General features: G+C 39.2%; 1 protein-coding gene across 2 annotated transcripts in view; it reads right to left on the bottom strand.

The window, feature by feature from the left end:
* Positions 1-11,612: 11,612 nt before the first annotated feature.
* The window catches only part of LOC124805016, a 117,196-nt gene continuing 103,604 nt past the window's right edge, over positions 11,613-25,204 (bottom strand). For both annotated transcript variants that reach the window (XM_047265423.1, XM_047265422.1), the window contains one exon: positions 11,613-12,522. The gene's annotated coding sequence lies outside the window, so the exon portion shown is untranslated. The remainder of the gene's footprint in view (positions 12,523-25,204) is intronic.

Here is a 25,204-nt window from a genome sequence, read left to right as displayed (position 1 = left end):
TTTTATGTGTATCTATCGGCTGTACTGAGCTGAGGTAAGTACTGGCCAGCCCCTCTATCTCTTTGCTAAAATGCTTTCTAAAGTTTTCCTGATCTGACTTGAGCCATGAGTGGATCCACAGGTTTGCGAGTATTGCAGGAAAGGGAGATCCTGTGTTGACCAGATCTGGAACTTCGAAACCACACTACATGTCAGACAATGTCATGATTCTACAGTAACATTTGTGGTTTCAAAAAAGCTTACAATTCTGCTGACAGACAAAAGTTGTTTAACAGCCTAGAAGAATTAGGAGTCAACAGAAAGAAAGAGCTGTCATCCAGGACACTATATCAGAAACCACCTCAAAAGTGAAATTCACACAAGAGTCCAACAAGGAGATGGCTTATCACCACATCATACTGGAACAAATATTCAGAGAATGAGAAGAGCGTCTCAAAGGTATCAAAATAGGAAAAGAGAAAGGAGAAAAATGCCTTTGTGAAATGCTTGGCCTTTGCTGATGACCTGGCTATGTTAACAAAGATGAAGCGAAACTAGCACTAGATATACTACATAAAATATACTACTAGGTATACAAAATAAAATCTCCTGTAAAACTGGACTCCAAATTTTCTGTGAAAAAACTCAGAATATAGGCCGAATCAACCCAAAAACTTCCGTGAAAACGAAGTATGGAAAAATCTCACAGGTCACTCACTTCAAGCGCTTAGGAGAAACCACCCAATCCATGGGCCTGAACAAAATCTTCAGCACAGAAAGAATATTCAAACAGCTAAAGGTGTACAAACTGATGTGGAATCACTACAATGCAACAGTAATATCTCACAACACAAAACTATGGCACTACAGCATGGTCGTTTTACCAGAAGCCTTGTATGCCGTAGAACCCAGTTTGAGGGTGATGAAGACTCATGACAGAGACAAGTAAGAATGAAAAATTCTTAGAAAAATCCATGGTGTTGTTCTCTGAACCGGGACATGAGTCAGATGACCCACAAAGGAACTCTACGCACACACAGACGCCACAATAGATAAATTTAGAAAACAACACCTGTAGTTCTATGGACACCTATGAAGCATGAATAAAAACACTCACAAAGAAAAATTTTTAACACTGTTAAAGCAAGGAAATTGAAGACCAATTGTATAAAAGAAACACAAGAAGACATGCAACAGCTGAACATTTCAGAAGAATAAACTGAGGACAGAAAATAGTTCAGAATTAAAGGAACATGAACAAGTCTCAAAGAAAGAAATGAAGGGAAAAAATGGGTGGGCGAAGGGAAGAAAAAAATACTGTGAATTAATGAGGAGGTCTTGGGAAGAAAAGAAGAGGAAGTGAAGCAGTGATTGGCTCACATTCAGACAGACTTAAATTATCATAAGAGTAATCTAACTTTTTGTATTACTCTGTACAAGGCTTACGTGATAAAATTGATGCTTTTGAATCATTTACTGCAGGAATGGTCCCACATGTATTAGTTGGCACATAACACAAAAAATTACTACATAACATTCATTAATTTAAATTAGAAGGCTATAACATAGTAACATCTTATGCAAAGCACATAATAAAGATGGTGTTGCCATTCAATTGAGAAAAAATAAGTTTATATCCACCACAGAAAAAGTGCTGTGGGTGGGTAGGTTGTGCTGAGAAATACCTGTAAGAAAAAAAATCTGCACTGAAATTGGCCAACCAGGCCACCGTGCTTCCCAATTCAAGGAGCCTCACCAATACAATTAGTTTCAGTTGCTCTCATACGGTAGATGATAGTGCACGAGACTGGTCAGCCTTTGGCTTGGGCTCGATCCTTACTACTGTCCTATGTCCTATTTTTGTACTGCTCTCATTTGGTTTTAGGGAACCAAATGAAGAACGTGTTTGGCAACACTGTCTCTGGTGGGCCACTTGAATTTGCGTGCCCAATAGCCTGATTGGCTAATTTCAATCCTAATTAACTCGGAAATGACACAACATATGGAATTTTTTCTCAACCATTATCTCTCAGCACAACCTACCCTGCTACACTCTTACAAGCTTTTAAGACTGTTTCTGACAACCCTGTATAAAGAATTCTACGAGGACTGCAAAATCAGTTCTGTTAAGTCAGGAGATTAAAAGTAAAAAGAATCAGCTAACAGACACAAAGCTCAGATAATGTTTCGAAGTCTTGCTAATCAATTGTAAATAAGATCAGTAGAAACTAAAATTAATAATGTACAATTAACTGTGAATAATGATGATATTTCTGATCCCCTTCTAGCTAGTAATATTTTAATGATTGCTTTATAGATGCTGTTGAAAGTGCACTAACAGACGGAACTGCAGTACACTGCCTACAGTATTTACTAATGACTTTCTGCGGCTTACTGTTAGTCCAGACACAAAAAATCAACATCATCATTTTGGAACACTGCAACAGTGCCGATACATTATGTGATTTCCAGAATGCTTTACGTAGTAGTTTGACTCCCATGTTACGTACTCCAAAAAATAAATGAAAAGTCTTGAGTAGCAAGGACATTATTCTTGAACCTCTTCAAATTTTACAACAGAGCACCTCATCATGCTCTCTAACCAAAAATTGCAATGAGTGGTGTCACTGGAAAACTTGTGCAATTACTAGAAACATGTTTAAAACGTAGACAACACTGTGCAGAACTATATGTGATAATGAAGAAATAATAGAGAGATGGTCAAGAGGAAGAAATATACATTTTGGTGTCTCTCAGGACTCCATTTTACATCTGTTTCTGTTCGTATTTTGTATACATGATTTACCAAGTTCTCTCAATAATAAGCACCTGATTGCTATGTATGCCATCAGATTTCCATTGTGGTGGCGGTGAAGAGTTTCAAAACTTTAGGCAAAAGCTGGTTTTGAAAGAGACAACTTTAAAGTTAATGCAGAAAAATCAAATATTATTGAGTTTAAACCGATTATTCCAAATAGACAAAATATTGTGAATGGTGAGTTCTGTCATAGACCTACCTGTGGCGTTAAGTTTTGGATTTATACATCGGTGGGTCTTTCACGGAGGCAACAGATTCATCATGTGTATAAAAAATAACATACTATATCTTTACTTGTCTTATGTAATAATACTATTTGACAGGGCCTGCCGAAATATGAACCAGTTTTTCACACTGTGGAGTAGAGCCTTGACGATTATGGCAAAAGTGAAACAAGAAATATCTATTGACTAATTCTGATATCACCACATAACTATTGTATAAATTAATTGTGGAATTTTGTAAAATAACTTCTCTATGTGCACAAATAATATTGTAATTTGTTGATGTCGTCCATGCATGTTGTTGTTGTCTTCAGTCCATGGACTGGTTTGATGCAGCTCTCCATGCTACTCTATTCTGTGCAAGCTTCTTCATTTCCAAGCAACTACTGCGCCCCACATCCTTCTGAATCTCCTTAGTGTATTCATCTCTTGGTCCCCCTCTACAATTTTTACCCTCCACACTGCCCTCCAATACTAAATTGGTGATCACTTGATGCCTCAGAACATGTCCTACCAACCGGTCCCTTCTTCTAGTCAACTTGTGCCACAAAATTTCTCTTCTCCCCAATTCTATTCAGAACCTCCTCATTAGTTACGTGATCTACCCATCCAATCTTCAGCATTCTTCTGTAGCACCACATTTTGAAAGCTTCTACTCTCTTCTTGTCTAAACTATTTATTGTCCATGTTTCACTTCCATGCATGGCTACACTCCATACAAATACTTTGAGAAAACACTTCCTGTCACTTAAATCTATACTTGATGTTAACAAATTTCTCTTTTTCAGAAACGCTTTTCTTGCCACTGCCAGTCTACATTTCATATCCTCCCTTCTTCGACCATTATCAGTTATTTTTCTTCCCAAATAAAAAACTCATCTACTACTCTAAGTGTCTCATTTCCTAATCTAATTCCCTCAGCATCACCTGATTTAATTAGACGACATTTCATTTTCCGCAGTTTGCTTTTGTTGGTGTTCATCTTATAGCCTCCTTTCAAGACACTGCCCCTTCCATTCAACTGCTCTTCCAAGCCCTTTGCTCTCTCTCACAGAATTATAATGTCAGCAAACTTCAAAGTTTTTATTTCTTTTCTATGGATTTTAATTCCTACTCCATTTTTTTTCTTTTGTTTCCTTTACTGCTTGCTCAATGTATAGCATCGTGGATGGGCTACAACCCTACCTCACTCCCTTCCCACCCACTGATTTCCTTTCATGCTCCTCGACTCTCATAACTGTCAACTGGTTTCTGTACCAATTGTAAACAGCCTTTTTCTCCCTGTATTTAACTCCTGCCACCTTCAGAATTTGAAAGAGGGTATTCCAGTCAACATTTTCAAAAGCTTTCTCTATGTCTACAAATGCTAAAAAAGTAGGTTTGTTTTTCCTAAATCTATCTTCTAAGACAATTCATAGGGTCAGTATTGCCTCACGTGTTCCAATATTTCTACGGAATCCAAACTGATCTTCCCCGAGGTCAGCTTCTACCAGTTTTTCCATTCGTCTGTAAAGAATTCGCGTTAGTATTTTGAAGCTGTGACTTATTAAACTGATAGTTTGGTAATCTTCATATCTGTTAACACCTGCTTTCTTTGGGATTGGAATTATTATATTCTTCTTGAAGTCTGAGGGTATTTCACCTGTCTCATACATCTTCCTCACCAGATGGTAGAGTTTCATCAGGGCTAGCTCTCTCCCAAGGCTATCAGTAGTTCTAATGGAATGTTGTCTTCTCCAGGAGCCTTGTCACAACTTAGGTCTTCCAGTGCTCTGTCAAACTCTTCCCACAGTACCATATCTCCCATTTCATCTTCACCTATGTCCTCTTCCATTTCCATAATATTGCCTTCATTTACAATGCCCTTGTATAGACCCTCTATCTACTCCTTCCACCTTTCTGCTTTCCCTTCTTTGCTTAGGACGGGTTTTCCATCTGAGATCTTGATATTCATACAAGTGGTTCTCTTTTCTCCAAAGATCTCCAAAGGTGTCATGAGCAGAAAATAAAATTTGAAAATTTGATGTATTACTATAGTGTCATTTTTAACCAACTGTATTTTCAACTGAGTTATCCCCAGGTGCATTTCCTTTTTTCATCCCTCTATTGGATTTATACACCGCATCTCGCATTACTTCTGGGTATTTTATTATTACCTGTTTGCTTCGAATTAATCTAATTACATAAACTTAAAAAAAATATTTGAATGCTTGCACATTTTTTTCCTCATATGATATACCTTCCAGTTAAGCAGTCAACAAATCTGAACATAATGGTCTTCTATTAGAACATAACGAGCAGACTGTAGAATTTAAGAAATTTGTAGCCCTTGTGTAAACATGATTTAGTTCATTTCTCCAGTAGATAATGGTGTTCAACATATTGAGAGCAAGTTTCACGTCTACAGGGATATCTTGCATCAGTGTTCATTTAGATCTTGACTCGCTTTAAAAAAAGTTAATTTTGTAATTGGGATACTTGTTTTAATACAGTTCTGTGAAACTTGTTGCACATGTTACATACAGGCTGACAACTATTGAATTAAATGAAAAAAAAAATGTAAATTAATTGCAAACTACGGCATGCACACACTTTATTCAACATGTAAATGTCACTACAGATACATTTAGATGATGACATTTTCAATATGCCTACCATGATTGACGATTATTTGGTGCAGACGAAAAGAGAAATTCTGATTGACCCTCTGAAGTGTAGGAACTTTGATGCTGTTGATGACCTCCTGAATGGCTGTTTCCAGCTCAGAAATGGTTTTGGGGATACTGGTGTACACCTTTTCTTTAATATAGCCCCACAAAAAGGAGTCACATGTGTTCAGATCAAGAGAATACTGTAGCCAATCTAGGCCCACGCCAGTGGCCTCTGAATATTCCAGAGCCAGAATGCAGTCCCCAAAGTGCCCCTCTTGGACATCAAACACTCTCCTGTTTCGATGGGGTCGAGCTCTGTCTTGTTGCATGAACCACATCTTGTCGAAACCAGGGTCACTTTGGATGATGGTGATGAAATCATCTTCCAAAACCTTCACTTACCGTTCAGTAGTCACCATACCATCAAGGAATATCGCACCAATTATTCTGTGACTGGACTTTGCACACCACACAGTCACCCGATGAGGGTGAAGAGACTCCTCGATCGCGAAATGCAGATACTCAGTTCCAAAATGAGCCAGTTTTGCGTATTGATGAACCCCTCCACATCAAAATGGGATTCACCACTAAACCAAACCATAAAGCACATACTAATTCCCATCATGCTCTGTGACCAACCATGCAGTCTGAATGTCCTAACGCAAACCATCCAGAAGTTATGGCAGTTTTATTTCATATAGTTCAATAATTGTGAACCTGTAAGACTGTTTCCAACGATCAAATGCAGGCTGAAATTGTTCAAAACTTTGCACACAACTGACAAGAATTTTGATCATTGGTCATGTTGCTTAACAAAATTCCTTGATCTTTTGAACAAAAAAACAGAAGACTTGTCATTCTACTCTTGTGTAGAGATGCAAAAGTTGTTTGAGAACAAATTCAACAGACTTATGACACGTACATTTAAAAGAAAAATTTTTGATTCTAAAGCTATAATAAATCAAAAGCAAAACTGCAAAGCATGTTTTCAAAGTAAAGGCTCAAGAACTGTAAAGACAAAATAAAAGACTGATTATGTCATGTGCACTTAGTAACTCCAACTGGACCACCACTCTCACAATTTTCATGTTGTCATCAGGTTATCAAAGTTTACTTTTGTAGTCAAGGGATACAAGATATTGATGGAAATAAACAATATTGTCTGTTCTGCAATCCAGCAGCCAATATTGTTTTATGACCACAAAAGACTTTATGTTTCTACACAAAAGTGATTATGTACTAAGATTGTGGGTTTCCCAGAATCAGTTGAATTAAATTTGTGACAAATATTGTTAAAGGGATGTCATTCGCTAATCACAATGAGTATAGGAATGGGTGACGCAGCATTTAGATTAACAATGTTACAAAATGTGTGGCAGTGTAAAAAGAAGAGAAAACAATAATTTTACAATTAGTAACCTTTTCTACACCTACATCCACTCTGTGCCTGACAGTGGGTCCTTCCCACTGTATCAGTCATTAGGGCTTTCTCTCGTTCCATTCACAAATGGAGTGTGGGAATCTTGCCTTCACGATTCCTACAAGAAAGGTATGTAAGAAGTTGTAGCATATTCATAACTTCAACTCTTAAATTGGTTCTTGAACTATGCTGCATAGGCGTTCTTGGGGTAGTTTGTACTGATCTTCAAGCATTCATCAATTCAGAAATTTCAGCATCTCCATGACATTCTCACATGCATCACAGATTTCTACTCAAGGTATCTACAGTACACTGTGATTAAAAGAGGGCCTAACTCAAACCGCAAATTCTGTATAGAATTTGATAGGGATTCCACTGGGCTCTGTATTTAATCTATTCTAACGATTTCAGCCATTTCTCAATTTCACTTACACTAATATCTATATTGCTCATGTTTGCAGTGGTACAAAAATTAAATTACGGGAATAATCCTGAATATTCAGTTGTGCAGCAACCATTTGAAAACAGAGATCAGCATTTCTGCTTCTGGTTTGATGCCCTCAATTTCTGAACAATATTTTTGGTCCCACTAACAGGCTTTACAGATGACCAGAAATTCTTTTGAAGAGAGAGGGAGATCTTTTGATAAGATCCTGTTGTAGTAACTGTTGAAGGCTTCATGCATTGTCCTCTTGATGGCTAAATGTGTTACCTTCAGCATCTCTCTGTATATAGCTCAGTGCTTTGTTTTACAGCCATTATGCAGTAGTCATTGTTTCTTTATAAATTTCTTCACAGTGGCTATATACCATGGTGGGTCTCTCCTGTCACGAACTGTTCTGCTAGCTACATCTAAATCTACATATTCCTCAAGTCACTGTACGATGTATGGCAGAGAATATCCTGCACCAGTACTAGTCATTTCCTTTCCCATTCCACAATTACAGCGACAGAAAATCAACCATCTATATGCCTCCATACAATCCCTAATTTCTCTTAGCTTATCTTCATGGTCCTTATACACAATGTTCTGAATCGTTCTGCTGTCAGCTTCAAATGCCGTATCCATAAATTTTCTCAATAGTTGTCCTCAAAATGAACGTCACCTTCACTCCAGGGATTCTAATTTAAGCTCCCAAAGTACCTCCACAGTACTTGCGTGTTGTTAGAACCTATCAGTAACAAATCTAGCTTCTGAATTGCTTTGATGACTTCCTTTAATCCGACCTGGTGCAGATCCCAAACACACACTCATTATGCAAGAACTGGTCAGACTATTTTCTATTTGTGGTCTCCTTTACAGGTAAACCATACTTTCTTAAAATCTCCCAATAAATCGAAGTTAGCCTTTCGCCTTTCCTACAGTTCGTCCCATTTCATACTGCTTTGCAATGTTATGCCTCGTTATCTAACCCTCCAGCAGGTGCGCCTATGTATAAATTGTGCCAGCCACAAATAACATTGTCTTGTACTATTCCCTTGTCGTTTTACAATTGTATGCCCATACCTATTCCTTCATTATTGCCTCAGCAAACACAGTGATAAATTGTGTTGTCAAATGTCCAAGTGAGCAGCAGTAATATAAAATAAATAGCAAGCTATGTGAGAAAAAATTTACGATCTGTGGAAGAAAATGTAGCAGATTCTAAGCTAGCAACACAATCTCATAATGAGGCAGTTATCAATGAGATAATTAGTAACTGAACAAGCGTTTGACTGGGATCTGATGTAACTGTGATTTTAATGCCTAGAGTAAGTTATTACTGTGAGGTAACACTTATATGCAGCAACGGAGTGATACAATGGAAGTTTATTTAATTATTGCTTAATTAGCAATGTTTTAGCTCATATAAGTTTACTTTGTCATTTTTAATGAAACTAAGATTAAACTGTGATCTTGCTCATAGATGTTTATCTTGATAACATAATGACAGCCATTCTTTACATGAGTATTAAGTATGCCACACATCCACTCGTGTAATGAAAATCAGCACACCTGCCAGAGAGTTAATAAACATGACTATGTCAGGCAGCACACTATTAATGGTGTATTTGAACATTATGAGTCGGTTTTTCCTACTCAATTGCATTATATTACAGTTTTTCTACATTTAGAGCTAGCTGCCATGCATTTCATAAACTATAAATTTTGTCTAAGTTATCTTGTATCCTCTTACAATCACTCAATAACAACACCTTCCCATACACCAAAGCATAAGCAAGCAGCCGCAGATTGTTGCTCACCCTGTCCATCAGATCATTCATGGATACAAAGAATATGGGCAGTCCTATCACACTTCTCTGGGGCACTCCCGATGGTACCCTTGTCTATGATGCACACTTGCCACCGAGGACAGCGTACTGGGTTAAGAAGTCTTTGGGCCATTCACATACCTGGGAAACTGTTCCGTATGCTTGTACCTGCATTAACAATCTGCAGTGGCGCACTGTATCAAATGCTTTTTGATAGTCTAGGAATGTAGAATCTGCCAGTTGCCCTTCATCCATAGTTCGCACGATGTCATGCAAGAAAAGCGCAAGCTTAGTTTCACAGATGTGATGTTTTCTAAAACCATGCTGATTCGTGGACAGAAGCTTTTTTTGTCTCAAGGAACTTTATTATATTCAAACTGGGAACATGTTCAAAAATTATGCAGCGAACCAATGTTAAGGATACTGGTCTGTAATTTTGCATGTCTGTCCTTTTACCCCTCTTATATACAGGATTCACCTGCACTTTTTTTAGTTGGTTTGGACTTGTGCAATAGTGAGATTCGTAATAAAAGCGAGCTACATAAGGGACCAATAATTTAGAGTACTCTTTGTACATATCTATCCAGTGCACAGTCCACTATTCTTTCAAACTTGGACCACATTTCTAATGCATGCTCCAGTACAAAGCAATATATCTAAAAGTTCCTCAATTAGATATGATGCCACTGCCTGTTCCTCAGTTTCCAACTTCTGCATTTGTATGTGATATAGGTTAGATGTTTGCAGTGCATCTCCATGTCAGGTTGGATGCAGGTAATGGGAGGATGGTAAGCAGTAGCCAATTACAAAATCTAAAGTGGATGACCATCATATGTTGCCAAATATGAATTGCTCTCATTGTGTGGACAGCTCAGCCCTTTCCTCACTTTCTGTTTTCACCTCACATTCACAGTTTTGCCATTGATGTCTATATAGGTAATATACTGAAACGTTTATTAATTATTTCATTTGAAATGTAAAGCCTTTGGCTGTGGAAGTAAACTAGTCTGCAGTGTAGCCTGAAGTCTAGGTTGGATTGAAGGTGATAGTTTTGTTATGTAAGACTAAGCTAACAAATCTCAAATGAAATCTTGGTAGTGCTGACAGACTGATATGTAGTGTCACACAAGCTCTGTGTTATGTTGGAAAGCAATAGCTTTATTTGCAGTCAACAAAGTGAACAGTGAAAGCAAGTTAACAACATACATCCTAGAACTGTGCTGACTAATCACAGCGGGTCATTCATGGGCTGTGTTAACTAATTTCATATGCGCTTCCAACTAATTTTTGCAAAGACAGTATCATTTGCTTGCATTCTGAATGCCAGTATTTAGAAGCTGACATCACATTAGAAACTAATACTTACTTTTCCCATGAGTGAAACAAAATCATACTATTAACATGTCACTGGCTGCTAAAAACCAGGTGCCAATGTGCTTTCTTCATTCCTCTGTCTTTCTTTACAAATATTAGCAATATATGCCTCAAAATAAGTTAGTGGACAGCATTCAAACTTTTACCCAATGAACTGCAACAGTACCATTCATAATTCTCTCTCTCTCTCTCTCTCTCTCTCTCTCTCTCTCTCTCTCTCTCTTTTTCCCTTAATAAAAGTCAGAATATATGCAAATCAAACAATGGAAAAACCAGGATGGAATGTAACAATATTAGAGAAGGAATACTGCTACTCACCATATAGCGGAGATGCTGAGTCGCGATAGGCACAACAAAAAGATTCACACAATTATAGCTTTTAGCCATTATATATCTTTTAGCCATTAAGGCCTTTGTCAGCAATAGACACACACACACACACACACACACACACACACACACACACACACACACAAAAATGCAACTTGCACACATGTCTGCAGTCTCAGATAACTGAAACCACATTGCAGTGTAATTTCAGTTATCTGAGACTGCTGCTGTCTATTGCTGACAAAGCCCTTAATGGCCGAAAGCTACAATTGTTTGAATCTTTTAGTTGTGCCTATTGCGATTCAGCATCTCTGCTTTATGGTGAGTAGCAACTTTCCTTCTATTATAGAGTATATACGAAATGTGAGGAAAATCCAATACTTGACAGCTGTAATAATTTTCTCATTCTTAGGTCAGAAACTGGCTGTGTTAATTCCCAGACTGAATAACACTTATGAATTTATAGATAAGTACCATCAATTGAGTCAAGGTCGTAAAACCACTGTCATGTGTAAATATTTGTATCTTGATGGATTCGGAAATTTCAGGGAAAAAAAAAAAAAAACAAGGAGATAATAGCATTATTAATTAGTAAGGAATAACTAAGCCATGTTATAGTTTATTAATCAACAGCTGACAATTAAAACACACACACACACACACACACACACACACACACACACACACAACTCTCTTTAATTAGTAGACACACAAATTCTGATAAATACTGTGGAATGTAATTTTCTTCCACATTCGCCCAATGGACAGAAAACAACATAAATTACACATAAAATCACTGAAGGTGCTTGTATGCCAAGTCATTATACAATAGGTAATTCATATGAATAGGTACTAAAAACCTGATATAAATGATGACGAGATTAAATGTCAGTGCATCAATAAACTAGCAGCAAATGATGAGAAAATATTGCACGCAATTTTCTTAAATACAAAACTTGTGATACTAAAGACCAATGATAAGGAATTTGCATATTGAGCTACAAAATATAATAAATTTCTCTGTATCAAACAGTGTACGTAAAATGAGGTACAACGCTGTTTGTTCCACGTATAAATATTTAATATTATGCATGAGACTGAATGAAAGATATGAAAAACCAGTAAAAAAGTTACTGGAGTGCTATTACTGTGTCACAGTAACAGACTGTCTATCACCGTATAACCAGTCTCTGAGTAGAAAATTCTCTCTAAAAAATTGACAATTTCTATGTCACAAATTTCTTTTTCACTAAGCCACTATCTTCATAAATTTTGTATAAAACCAGTTTTCTGTGATAATATTGGCTGTTTGACATGGACCGGCAACTGATTCCACTTTCTCTAGAGTCCTGTCTTCTGAAAGGAGGTAGCCTCATTCACCACTAAATACTGCCAGTAATTTTCAAACATTAAGTCTATATGCTACAGTCACACAAAAGACGTTCTGTTTTGTAGCACATGTATGAAAACAATCTGAAAAAAAAAAAGAAAACACCCATTACTGTTGTATATAGATAACAAAAAGGTGTAAATTAATTACTGAGAGTTTGTAGACTGTGTGTTTCTACAAACAAAAAATTACTTGAATCAATAATTCAGGAACTAGGATCAGCCAATGCAAACAGGAAATTTGTCTGGAATTCAGACTTAGAAAACCTTGGCCACATTCTTCACATGGAGCAAGATTTTTCAACTTCATGTCACTGGATGGAATGGGTTAGCTAAAAAGAAATTTACATGCTATCATAGCAGAAAAATGTCATTATTCAGTTCCACAATTCTTAAGTGGTGACATAATTAACTCTGGAGAGTAAGCTTAAGCTGATGAACTAGTACAAGTGGCTGTAAGTTAAGATTAACTTAAGTTTTTGATACTATATGTGTGTCTCAATTATGTTATTTGTGAGTCTGATGTCCATTAAAATAGTGATTTATGTATGTACATAATGAGATAATAAAACTGATTTTGATTCAGAAAAATGAAATGGCACATTGTTCACCTTAGATGTTTATGTTGTTTTCTTTTATCAGTTTCTTTGTTTCTTTTGGATGGTTATCACTGCTCTTAAAAATGCTATATGAGACGAATGTGTTTAAAATATATCAGACCAAAAAATGCATGGAACACAAAGTCAAGACATAGTGGCTGACTAATGACTTACACATAAATCAATGCGCCAACCATCTTTTGTGGGAGGCAGAAGGTGCATGGGATAGGAACAGGAATGTAACATGGGTACTAGCGAGTTCATGTGGAGACTGAGCCCATGAGATTTATGGTAACCCCAATATAATAAAGTTTCGCCATGCACCCACAGTGAAATCAACAGAAACTAACAGTAAATAATGTTTATTAGTTCACTATTGTTCAATATTGTACCAATAAAAAATATTACCACATGTAAACAATCCAAAAAGGAAGCAATCACAGAAAACTACAAACACAGATCTCAGAATACAGATCAATGCTGAGTTACACATTCATAGAAACCAAAGAATTGGGGAAATCTTGTTGCTTTCATGATGATGGAAGACTGTGGGCACTTCAGATGACAAACACTTCATGTAGAAAAATGAATATTTGCTTATTCCCTTCTTTTTTTTCATTCACTCTGCAGTAGTTACTGGTTTCAAATTTCAAATATACAGACTACCAATTTCAGAGCCAAAGGCCTCCATCTTCAGGCATCTTAAAATGATGTACGAACTAATTTAGATCTATATCTCTACTCCTGAAGCCACCTTATAGTGTGTGATGGAGGGTAGCGATGGTACTATTATCATATTATAAGTTCCATTCACAAATTGTGTATGGAAAGAACGGCTGTTTATAATGTCTGTGGCTTTTTCATCATGATCATTTCACAAGACATTTGTGGAATGAAGTGATATGTTGCTCAACTCTTCTTCAAACACACACTCTCGGAATTCCAACATTATGCTCACTTTCAAAAACAGTACCTCTCTGGTAGTGACTGCCACTGGAGTTTTTCGAGCATATCCATGATTGTCCCAAGACTCGATCAAACAAGTGTTTTGCAAGTCACTTCTTTTGTGGATGAATTACATTTCCTTAAGATTCTTCCAATGAATCTCAGCCTGGCATCTGCTTTTGCTACAATCTGTTTTATGCAGTCATTCCACATTAGGTTGCTCTGGATGGTTACTCATGGGTATTTTATGGTTGTTACCAATACGGTTTCCAATGATTTCTCATCAGTAGCATAATCAAGCAGTAATGGATCTCTTTGGCTATTTACACATATTATGTTACATTTATTTATGTTCATGGTCAACTGCCAGCCACTGCACCAATCATTGCTCCTTTCCTATACAAAACACCACTGACTGCAAAAAGACTCACGGAACTTCCCACGTTGCTAGATCATTTATATACAGGGTGGCCCATTGATAGTGACCAGGCCAAATATCTCACGAAATAAGCATCAAACAAAAAAACTACAAAGAATAAAACTCGTCTAGCTTGAAGGAGGAAACCAGATGGCGCTATGGTTGGCCCGCTGGGTGGCGCTGCCACAGGTCAAACGGATATCAACTGCATTTTTTAAATAGGAACCCCCATTTTTTATTACATATTCGTGTAGTACGCAAAGAAATATGAATGTTTTAGCTGGACCACTTTTTTCACTTTGTGTTAGATGGCGCTGTAATAGTCGCAAACGTATAAGTACATGGTATCACGCAACACTTCGCCAGTGCGGACGGTATTTGCTTTGTGATACATTACCTGTGTTAAAATGGACCATTTACCAACTGCGGAAAAGGTTGATATTGTGCTGATGTATGGCTATTGTGATCAAAATGCCCAACGGGCATGTGCTATGTTTGCTCGGTATCTGGGACGACATCATCCAAGTGTCCAGACCGTTCGCCAGAGAGTTACATTATTTAAGGAAACAGGAAGTGTTCAGCCAGGTGTGAAACGTCAACCACGACCTGCAATAAATGACGATGTCAAAGTAGGTCTCTTAGCTGCTGTCGCGGCTAATCCGTAAATCAGTAGCAGACAAATTGTGCGGGAATCGGGAATCTCAAAATTGTCGGTGTTGAGAATGCTACGTCAACATCGACTGCACTCATACCATATTTCTATGCACCAGGAATTGCATGGCGATGACTTTGAATGTCATGTACAGTTCTGCCACTGGGCACAAGAGAAATTACGGGACGACGACAGATTTTTTGCATGTGTTCTATTTAGCGACAAAGCGTCATTCACTAACAGCAGTAACGTAAACCAGCATAATATGCACTATTGGGCAACGGAAAATCCACGATGGCTGCGACAAGTGGAACATCAGCAACCGTGGCGGGTTAATGTATGGTGCGGCATTATGGGAGGAAGGATAATTGGCCCCCATTTTATCGATGGCAATCTAAATGGTGCAATGTATGCTGATTTCCTACGTAATGTTCTACCGATGTTACTACAAGATGTTTCACGGCATAACAAAATGGCGATGTCTGTCACATAGCTTGCATGCAGTTGAAGTTGTATTGAAAAGCACATTTCATGACAGATGGATTGGTCGTAAAAGCACCATACCATGGCCCGCACGTTCACCGGATCTGACGTCCCTTGATTTCTTTCTGTGGGTAAAGTTGAAGGATATTACAGAAGGAGAACTACTCGCTGTTGAGAGGAATGTCATTACACATATTGCCAAATGCATTGAGGTTGACTGACATCATTTTGAGCATTTACTGCATTAATGTGGTATTTGCAGGTAATCACGCTGTAACAACATGCGTTCTCAGAAATGATAAGTTCATGAAGGTACATGTATCACATTGGAACAACCGAAATAAAATGTTCAAACGTACCTACGTTCTGTATTTTAATTTAAAAAACCTATCTGTTACCAACTGTTCGTCTAAAATTGTGAGCCATATGTATGTGACTATTACAGCGCCATCTACCACGAATTTCTTTACGTACTACACGAATATGTAATAAAAAATGCAGGTTCCTATTTAAAAAAATGCAGTTGATATCCATTTGACCTATGGCAGCATCTAGCGGGCCAACCACAGCGCCATCTGGTTTCTCCCTCCAAGCTAGACAAGTTTCGTTCTTTGTAGTTTTTTCGTTTGATGCTTATTTCGTGATATATTATGCCCGGTCACGATCAATGGACCACCCTGTATATTACAAACAATAATGGCCCTATAACTCTCCTTTGGGGTACTCCAGAAATTATCTCTACATCTGTCAGTTTCATTCCGTTCAGAATAACACATTGAGTTCTACCTCCTGAAAAATACTGAATCCAGTCACAAATCTGGTCTGATATTCGATAAGCTTGTATTTTGTTCACTAAATGGCAATGCAGAACTCTGACAAGAGCCTAAGAACATGGCTTCAACCTAGATGCCTTTGTCTATGGTACTCTGGATTTCATTGACGAACACAACGAGCCATGTTTCACAAGGTCTCTATTTACAGAATACATGTTGGTTTTTGTAGAACTGATTTTCATCCTCCAGAAACACAGATGTGTGGGTATCGAACATGTTATATAATTCTTCTACAGGTTTACATCAGCGACACAGGCCTGCATAAGTTTGGCAACCCTTTTTGATAACGAGAACGTCCAGTATGTTTTCCCTATCATGAAGTAACCTTCATTGTTCCAGAGACCTATGATGCATTACTAATAGAAGGGAACAAGTTCTCTTGCATGATCTCCGTAGAATGACACACAGGTATATCATCTGCTTCAGAAGGCATACGTGTTATATCCTTATTCATTTAATGCAAAAACTGTTTTTCTTGTATCAACAAACACAGTTAACCTTGTCTTATTGACACAGCTGAACTACATAAGAAACTGGGTATTATGATACTTTATGAATGTGCTATAAAGCCAGTACAAAAGAGATAACTGTAACAATGCATTATCCAGCAAGGCAAAGTGTACATAAAAAGTTACAAAAGAAATATAAAGCCAAAAAGTGTCAGGACTGTTCTTAGCTATAAATAATATATCCTCTCTTACTAGACAGCATTTTGTGTCACTGAAACTTGGAAATATCTCAATGGAACAGCTGCTCACAATTTTCAGGTGATGACAATATTGTTTAAAACTTCAAGGTACAATATTTATTTATCAATAGAAATCATGAACTGGGATGTTCTACAGTATTACTTTATATTTTGAACCAGTTTTCAGCCTATATGGACATCCTTCATTCATCCATCCACTTATTCATTTCATCAAGAAAGAGAACCTTTAAGTACGTAGAAAGTGTCAAGGTATACACCAACAAAAGATAAATTAATCGTAGAACCTTAATCTGTCTATCACATCCCTGCAAACTCCCAAGGTGGCACTAGCATCTTCCGCACCCGTATCCTGCTATCGCTCCACCTCTCCACCCCACACCTCTTCTGTGTCCCCACTACCCATCCCAGCAAAGATCACTGCTCACGTGAGACACAGTTAGGCCTTAGTGCCATGTGTGTGTGCGTGTGATATGTTCGTGTGAATGTGTCCGAGTTCTGCTGTCTGTGTCTGATGAAGGACTTAGCTTGATAGCTGCATTGTGCCTTCTGCAACCAATGGCTACTCTATGTGATGAGAAGCAATCTAGCCTCTTGTTAATCTGTATACTATATCATACACTGTATTAACAGTAAACTATCGCTACACTGCTTAATTATATTCACACCTACGCTATCTAAACCAAATCCAGAAATTAGAAAGGAAGCTGCTACTTTGAAATAAGCTGCCTCCTTCTCAATTGTACTACAAAACTGCTGTTTATAACCTTTTTCAAAAAAATAATTCTTGCATCTGTACTTGGTGAGGCTTATTTGCAGTACATTACTACCTTTCATGTAGCTTCATTACAAACACTGCTACTTGGCATGGAGCTAACAGAACTTTCCAATTTCTGAATCTAGACATGCATATTTCGTAGAAACAGTCGCCAATGAGGTACATTTTTAATTTTCTTTTGAATTAGTAAGGATTCCCAATGTCTTGGTTTATGGTGAATGGAAGTTTGTTGATAATCTTCCTCTTATAATTCCTTTGACTGCACTGTTACCTAATGTTGACAGTTGTCTGGCACACAGATTTGCCTGTCTGTACAGTGTAGTACTGTCTTCGTGTAGTGTTCAAGAAACAGTTGTGTCTTCAGTGAACGAACCAATGGCATATGGGTGCACCGATAAAGTGGTTTGTATTCAAGTGCTTCCCAGCTGAACCAGTAAGCAATGTTATCCTGCAGTGACATATAAGTTTTTGAATGAACTTTCAAAGTACTATAACGGCCGAGAGGTATCCACACACAGGAGTTCTTCACTGTGTGCATTTCCAGAAGAGTCGGGAACTATTACTTTTTGTGATTTATTTTTACATAATTTGTGCTTAACAAAATGTGTGTTGTTAAAAAAGCAGACATACTACAGTGGTGACAAGGACTTCTTGGAATTGCAACCCACCCCATGTCGGAACAAGACTAGCCAGGCAGTCCTGCTGAGCATTTCAAGCATGAAGGACATGCAGTTTTTTGAGCTGTGGAAAGAACAGCTTGAGCAGCAGGACGAGCTTGTACTGAAGCTGACAGATTCTGCACAGCTGAAACCATATCTGGTAAATCTGGCTTTCCAGCCATTCAATGAAGCTCTTAGCATTTTATTTCCAGTGACATTAAGTGGTCTGAGCAACAGCAATGCTTGCTATTATTTCCAAATCCACAGCTCTATTATCTTGTGCAAAAATTGTCCTCTTTATCTGACCATCAGCACCGCTCCTCACCACTATTCACTTGTTTTTAAGTGAACATTGTGTAACAAAAATGAATGTGGGGGCTGCCATTTGTTTAGATGTTCTATAACATCGCAACATAACATAAGACAGTTATGCATCATTGATGGCAGACTTAAAAGACATGACAAGAAAATGCAAGTTTACGTGTGTGTGTGTGTGTGTGTGTGTAGGCGGGAGGGGGGGGGGGGGGGGGGGGGGGGGTGGAGCAGAGGGAGCTGAGGGGAGCGATGACCTCACTCCACCTAGTCCCACACAATGTGGAGAGCATCTCTTCTGCAGCCCCCACGACAGCTCGGCTCCAGGATACCCTGGTCTGCAGGCAATCAAATCTAAGGCTGAAAGAGGCCTGGATGGCAGTGGTGGGAACACAGGTCAGGTGGTGGAAACTGGAGGCAATACCTTGACGACATCTAGGCCTGAGAGTGGCAGACACTCTGCCGGTACACCCTCCATGCACATGCCCAGCTGTGGTACCTCAATCCGAAGCATTTATCTATCCCTGGATGGGGAAGCTGGTGGCAAGGCCAGACTCACCCCTGTGGCTGTCGCAGCTTGGAACAGCTAACAGTGGAAATGGAGGTGGCAAGTGGAGGAGGATGGGGGCAGGATAAGCTCTTCTTCTGCCAAAGAGTGGGAAAACTGGGTGTGGTGGAAGAACAGGGGAGAAAAAGGCTATGGGGCACAGCTGTGTAACCACAGAGCTGGTTCTGGTGTCGGATGACTGGCAGTCTCCAGACTCAATCGTAAAAATCTGCGGCCTCTTTTGCCGATGAATGGTGTCTGGAACCCAATGATATTGTCAGCCGAATCCCCAGGCCCACATCGCATGCCACCAGGCTGGAACTTTGGAGAGGCGGGAGGAACAGAGGGGATGGGTGCAGGCAGCAGTAAATGTAGTAGAGAATGGGGTTGGAGTCTGTGTAAGAGCTTCCAAATGACACTGCCCAATATGAACTTACATAAAGTCAGGACATCTTAAGTGGATGAATCTTGGATGTATTTCTTCATCTACTGTTGAATGTCTGAATGAACCTCTCTGCCTTTTCATTCAACTGGGGATGAAAAGGAAGCAAAAGATGTGCTTCACTCCATTTCTAGTGCAGAAATTCTCAAAGGCCTCCATCAGAAATTGTGGACTGTTGCCAGTCGCCAATGTCTGCGTCACACCCTCAATGGCAAAAATCTACAACAGCATCGTCAGTGTGAATTCCACTGTGATTTTATGGCAGTTGACAATATATGGGAATCTGGATAAAGCTTCAATGATCATGAGCCATGTGGTATTCAGTAATGGGCCTGCAAAATTGAGATGCACTCATTCCCAAGATTTGGTGGGCACTGGCCAAGGTGAAGCTGTTCTGCACATTTAGTGCCTCAATGGATGATGATCTCTATTTCTTAGTGGATGTCTGAAGCAGAGCGAGCAGCTTTGCCCTTGTAGTGCCCTTATACCTCTGATGCAGCAAATGTAGGATCTGCTGTCGTAAGGCTGATGGAATCACAACATGAGGCACAGTGTGGTCTGTGGTTAAAAGAATAACACCATTGTCTAAAAGCTTACAGTGTCACAGCCCATAGTACTGGGAAAGAGCTGTAGGTTGTTGCCTGGCCAATCTCTCTGGTCACCCTCTCAAGATGAAGGTGTAAACCTGTTTGAGAACGGAGTACGCCTCTTTGGTGGCACTGATGCACACTCCCGTAATGGGAAAATTGTCCACAGCTTGTTGCGTCTCGTCATCCACAAAGAAGCACAGAGTTTCCTCCTGATCAAACATGTAGTCCAGCCCCAGGGGTAGTCGGTTAACAGCATTAACATTTACACACTAGGATATGGTTCTGAAATGGATGTCATAGGTATATCATGAGAGGAACAATGCCCAGCACTGGAGACGATGAGCAGTACAATCTGTGATGTCAGCTGTTGTGTTGAACAATGAGATCAATGGCTTATGGTCCATTACCAGCTGGAACTTGGCACCATAAGGGATGACATGAAATGCCTCCAAAGCGAACATAATTGTCATACTTTTTTCTCAATTTAGTCTATTTTATTTGTATAGAGGTGAGGGTTTTTGAAGTGTACGTGATGGGGTGGTCTGAACCATCAAGACAGCCCTCATCCTGTGGTCCGATGCATCCATTGCAACCACTATGTTTCCTTGGTAGGAACATTGCTAAACAAGATGCTGAGAGTAGACACTGTTTGAGATCCTGGAATTTCGTTTCACATGCAGCCTACCACATGAAGACTTACACAAGTGATGTAAAGCATGTGCTATCCGAGATTATGCTGGAATGAATTTTGCATAATAAGTAATTTTTCCCAGAGGCTGGAGCTGTTAGAGGTTCGCCGGCCTAGGCACGAATGCAATTGCTTTGAAATTTCCAGAGTTGGTAAAAAAACCTACATGGGAACGGATGTTGCCTCAATACTCAACTGAAGGCTTAAAAAAATCACATTTGCTTAGGATGGAATGTAAAAAGACCAGAGAAGGAAAGTTGCTACTCACCATATAGCGGAGATGCTGAGTCATGATAGGCACAACAAAAAGATTCACACAATTATAGCTTTCGGTCTTAATGGCTGAAAGCTATAATTGTGTGAATCTTTTTGTTGTGCCTATTGCGACTCAGCATCTCCGCTATATGGTGAGTAGCAACTTTCCTTCTCTGGTACTGTCACAGGTTTCAGCAAAATGTGCGTTTCGACATTCTTTGCTTTTCACAGACCAAAAGGAAAAAATGTTACGGAATTTGGTGCAGAACACATCCAGTTGTGGGTAAGACCGTGTTTACTGTGTCACTGTCAGAAAATCTAAAAGACGTCAATGTGTCCAGATCAAAAAGGTTCTCAGTATCAGAACTGCTTATGACTAAGAAAGTTGTCCCTGGGTTCCATTTTTGTAAATGGCTTCCATGGCAAAATTAATCTTTCAACGGGATGAGTTGCTTGTTTTAATTTACCAACTGATAAACTGATGGCTTGAGTTTGGATACGGGCGGATATGGGCGCTCTTTGTATGGATGCCCCAAATTGTAAATATGTTTGAAAATTGAAGAGACTGGCAGCAGCCCCTATATCACCTTGAAAGCTGACTGTCCATCCAGCCAATCACAGTGAAATGTACAGTTCATCACAGGGACCTCCTTGAATGGATTGTGCGGAACATACAACATTAACATCCATTTGATCTTGTGATCATGAGACAGGAACAGCTTCCTGACAAACACATGCAATGTGACCCTGTCATGTGCATTTAATGCAATCCACCCACTGGAACAGAGAGTTGTCTCTAGCGTGCTTCTGAAAACGGTCCAGGCAGGGTGGGTAAGGCTGTCACAACCTGCGACAGTGTGAGACCCACTGTTCCTGTGTGGAGGGAAGCGTGTGATGTAGTTTGTATACTGTCGCCATGTCACCACTGGCTGCCAAATCTGCCATGTGTCTGGCTTCACTGTTTACCATGGCAATGTCCATCCAGGAATCTAAGCAGAGGCCCGCTGCTTGTGTGACTTCGTATGACTTTGCTAAATGCAATACTCCATCTGACAAAGGGTCACCAATTTGTAAAGCTTTTAACTGAAACACTAGCGGGTGCTGCATAGACAATCGTGCCTCTGATCATGCCTTCTGCATAAATTTTTTTGGTGGTACGCTTAAAATTACTTGCATTCACAACTTTCTGGAGTTCAGCCACCCAAGCTTGATAGGATTGACTTGATTGTTTGCAATATTGGTAAAACTCGAAGTGAACAGAAATCACGACAGTATCTTAGATAGGGAGCACTTAACAAAGAAAGGATTTCGCTGAAAGTCAGTTTACTAAGTTCCATCAGAGAGGACAGCTTGCACAACAACCGATAAGTTTGTGGCAGAGTCCATGACAAGAAAAGGGATTTAGCAGCATCATAGTCATTTGCCTTACACACCCTAAAACACTGTCACAGCCTTTGTTCATAAGAGTCCCAGTCCTCTGATTTCTCCTCGTGTGGCGGGAATGGCAATGGATTGACCTTTGGCTGCTGCAGTACTGAGGCCACGACATCCTCAATATGCTTAAGACTTTCTGCTTGATGAGCCGTCAGCTATCACGTAACAGTGAAAAGAGATAGTTCTGCCATGGTGACTGGAATGAAGGAAACACTGGTGACCATTCAGCAGACAAGGTCTGTGGCTCACTGAAACGTTCATTGTTCTAAAGTGTTACTCGAGAACCAAAATTTGCACGCCCATTTTCAATGTTCGACGCAAACATGGTCAGTCCACAGTCACCAATTGTGTTGTGGCATACAACACAAATGAATGTTGGTTTTTTATAATCAGTTTATTTGTAGACGACAAAACATGACAGCACAGTGTTCAATAACATGAAACTGCCCGAGCTGATACAAAGTCAGCAGTGTAACAAAGTCCAAATCTTGAGGGATGCACAATAAGTAACAGCTGCCAGTACAGCATGGACTGATGCCACGACATTTGTGTCAGCATAGATACAAACAAGTGTAGACATCACTGACATGGGTGGCACTGTTTTAAGTCAGCGCATACAGCCAGTGCAGATTTGTGCTGAAGGCCGATGGTGGAGCCTCTGGTGTCGATCTCTGCATCGACAGCTAGCGAGCCTTAGCCAAGTGCTTCGAGTAAGATCTGAGGTGTGCCAGCGTAGTCAGCTGTGTGTGCAGCTGGCACAGCCTATGGTTCTAGAGCAAGGCAGGCAGCGAAAGGTAGTGGTAACTGTGGGTTTGCCACAATGTTAAACATAGTTGTCCACATTATAAAGATGTCTGTCAAACAGGTTCATGCCCGCGTCTTACAGCAAATGTTTGTCTGAGACTGCCATTCTGTCAGCAGTCGAGTGCACAAAAGCAAATAGATGACATCTCAGAGTCAAGTGCACCTTCATGCGATCTTACACTGCCAGCAAAAGTTTATGATACAACTATTTTAGTTCTCTTTGATACAGGGTCCTAGGACTCAATTTTTAATCAGCTTACATATCTCCAATAGAGGTATCAACCCTTATAATTGGTAGCAGGTATGCTGTGGGCTTATGCTCATCATGAAATTCTGAAAATAGGCCAGACAGCTCTGAAATTAATGTGTAAGCATTGAAATATGCTCACTATTTTTATATACTTGAATTTATCATATTTCGTGACAGTACTCACTTTTCCGTGAAATGTTTATAAGATGATATTTGACTTTTCTGTGTTGGCTTCAGTCGTCTAGTAAAAGTACGATTCCACAATGCTGTTTCGTCGGCTGCAGAAATGACCTGGTTCAATGTGTTTGCCTCATTTTTAGTGAGCTTCAAATACCATTTCTTCGAATGTGGTTCCTTCTTGATGTTTATATAAAGAAATTAGTAACATTATTCATTTTTCCTGTTCACTTGCAAGTTATTATAATGGCGACCTGCACATTGTTCCACCGTCACACACACCGAGAGTTGACTGCTGACTGACTACGGTCAAAGACGACTCCAGCATCAAAGACATTTTACACAACACACAAGCTTCTACTTGTAACCAGTCTCTTTTATATTCTTCGTCACATCTACTAATATTAATCAATATGCTGTCACTCTCAAACATATAAGCAAGTTAGCATAAAATAAAGCAAATTACAATTCACAAAAGAAATATTCTGACAAAAATATAAGAAAACATTTACAACCTCCCTCATTAGATTTGGTATCGACAAATCCGGTAGAAAATAACACTTCTTCCGGATCCATTACAACATGTAACCAGAACCTTTCCTTCTTTGTAGTAACAGAACCCTCACCGGAAAATTTTTTCTTTTTTTCCTGGATATGTATACAGCCTCTGGATTTTCTATCCAACACTCGACCCAATCAATTTTGAATCTTGTCTCCAGCCCTGGGAATGGCTTCTAAATGTTTTTCCCACATTACATTTAAAGAGTCGGCAATACCAAAATTTTTCCTGTGGACTCTGTAAGAATTGGATCCCTTAGAAAGTTAAAAACAGTTGTTCTCAATTGCTTATTGCAGATGGGCACACCTTTAGTCCTGTTCATAAACAGCGTGGAGCATTACACATTTGTGGGGACTTCAAAAATAGTGTGAATGCTCAATTGTTGGTGCCTCCTAATGAATTATTTTCAAAATTAACAGAGGGTCAATATTTTTCTGACCTTGCAATGCTGCTAGCATACCAGCAATCTTTTGGAATTTTTGCGAGCAAACTATTACCGCTACGCCATGCTGTGTCACATTCCATAACCCACCTAACTGACACTACATCCTTGTCCATCCCTGCTCCCAATCCCTTGCTCCATGGTTCATATTCCTGCAATAGATCTAGCTGCGAGACCTGTATCACACATCTTC

This window comes from Schistocerca piceifrons, chromosome 7 (assembly GCF_021461385.2).
Source record: "Schistocerca piceifrons isolate TAMUIC-IGC-003096 chromosome 7, iqSchPice1.1, whole genome shotgun sequence".
NCBI classification, from domain to species: Eukaryota; Metazoa; Arthropoda; class Insecta; order Orthoptera; family Acrididae; genus Schistocerca; species Schistocerca piceifrons.
Note: the sequence above shows the minus strand (reverse complement) of the source record. Positions and strands in the feature narration are given on the sequence as shown.